This window comes from Chiloscyllium punctatum, chromosome 45 (assembly GCF_047496795.1).
Source record: "Chiloscyllium punctatum isolate Juve2018m chromosome 45, sChiPun1.3, whole genome shotgun sequence".
In the NCBI taxonomy this organism is placed as follows: domain Eukaryota; kingdom Metazoa; phylum Chordata; class Chondrichthyes; order Orectolobiformes; family Hemiscylliidae; genus Chiloscyllium; species Chiloscyllium punctatum.
In genome coordinates, this window is record NC_092783.1 from 15,559,723 (window position 1) to 15,561,740 (window position 2,018).

The 2,018-nt window shown below is 42.7% G+C and overlaps 1 pseudogene; it reads right to left on the reverse strand.

Moving 5' to 3' along the window:
- Positions 1-1,150: 1,150 nt before the first annotated feature.
- LOC140467059 (RNA-binding protein with multiple splicing 2 pseudogene) lies at positions 1,151-1,722 on the reverse strand (annotated as a pseudogene).
- Between the last annotated feature and the right edge of the window lie 296 nt (positions 1,723-2,018).

A 2,018-nucleotide genomic window follows, 5' to 3' on the forward strand; every position in this document is an offset into this window, starting at 1 on the left:
ACCTTCACCTATTCATTTGATAACATTTTATAACATTCTCTCAGTTTTCCTGCATTTTAGTAAAGCTGTGCAGTATGTTATATTCTGTCCAATCTTCTAACCTGCCATCTGTCTTTGTAGAAATATATGTCTTTTCTGTGAGTTTGACACTAACTTTGACTTTTCTCAATAACCATGAACAGCATGTCCGTCAATTACAAGTTTTCTCCTTTGTTGGAATGCATCCACTCCACACTTTCCCGAATATCCCCCAAAATGTTAACCACCACAACTCGACTGACCTATCCCTTAACCTAACTTGCCTTTTCACATTCACTTTTCTCTCTGTGAAGTTAGCTAAATGCACAAAACCTCCATCTATGAAGTGTCCCAGGGATCCACTGGGTTTCACAAGCTTTGGTTCTTCTATCTCCAAGCTTTTTATGCTTCACATTAACTCTGCTGGGTCTGAGTAAAATGCGATCAAACAGCAACAAAAGCCAAGCTTTACCCCGTACATGTATGTGCTTTCACACCTGTTCTTCCCAACGTTTTCCCTAATCTGAGGGGTTCTTCTGCAGGTTGCTGCAAGGTCTTGGACAAGTCGTTGTTTCTTAAAACAGTGTGTCATTAGGTTGTTGCTTAAACTACAGCATTTACAAAGTGTGTTTAGATTGTCACATCTTCCCTGCAAGACAGGAAAACACCGCCACCCCCCCGGGACCCCCCTCCCACAAACACCCCCCACCCCAGGACAAACAATTGCTTACGTCAGCAGAACAAATTAACCAATTAACATCTCATTCTCTCCTTTCATCATTCCATAACTAACTACATGGGGCTGAAAAAGGTGCTAGCAGCTTATTCATGAGAATCTGACAGTCAGCATTTAAGCAAGTTATTCACACACCATACAATGATTATAACAACAAGAATTACTAGTCCATGCAATAGATAGGAACCCCAGGATCCTCCCATGTGGAAAAAAAAAGTGTTCACCAGTAAAGTTCTTAAATCCACAGTCTTTACTGACCAGTCCACCCTTTCCAAATTGAATGGAAATGAACCAGTTATCCAAACACTCCTTCAATAAAGTCCAACCTGAAAACAAAATCCAGTCTGTCCTTATACACCATTCCATGGAGGAATCTGAATTCTTGAATAAGGGCAGTTAATTACTTAACAAAACTGATGAGACTTGTGGAGATGCTTCAGATGGAGAATAGCAGCGCATCTGAGTGTGAAATGTGGCAGTGCCAGCTGCAGGGTAGGTATACGTAGTATGTGGAATGGCTGGGGTTGGTTCTGTTTTATACAATGGAGAGGAGGTGTATGGATCAGTGCTGTTCCTGCAAGTCATAGAGGTCCCATGCAATGCTGTGTGCTCCCAAGGCAGTGGTTAGGTGTAGCCATCAGTTTGTTTTTGGCCATCTTTGTGTTCACCGTTGCAATTCCCAACAAGAGAGTCTGAGGATTTTCAGGATCAAATCAAATAGCATTTAATGCATTCTTTGCAGCTTCTGCTCCCACTCTGCTGTCAACTGTAACAAAGCCAAGTGGCTATTTTGATGTTAGCTTGATCAGTGAACCTTCATATCCCTTAAGTGGTTAAAAGAGAACATAAAGCTCACGTGGTTTAATATCCATAGGAAGGCCACTGACAAAAAACTCACGCACCTCCTCTTCACTGTTGTTAGCTTCATCACTTTCCATGCTGATGACTAGGGAGCTGATTGAATCCATTGTGTCCCCTTATTCCAGGCAGGTAGTGCTGGTGCTGGGAGAGGAGGAGGTTTTTCCAGAATGGGTGCAATACATTCCAGGGTCAATTGTCTGTCAGAAGACCTGATCAAGGTTCCCAGGAATATGATGTGTCACTGAGTGCACAATGGCGAACATTTCCAGGGGCCTGGGTAAGTGGGACTTGAATCAGGTTATGGAGGGGTGGGTGGTGGTCCTAAGGCATGCTTTATACGTGAATGGGGACAATGTAAAGACAATATTAGCTGCTGAAAGTATCTTTGCATTTCCTCTCTCAT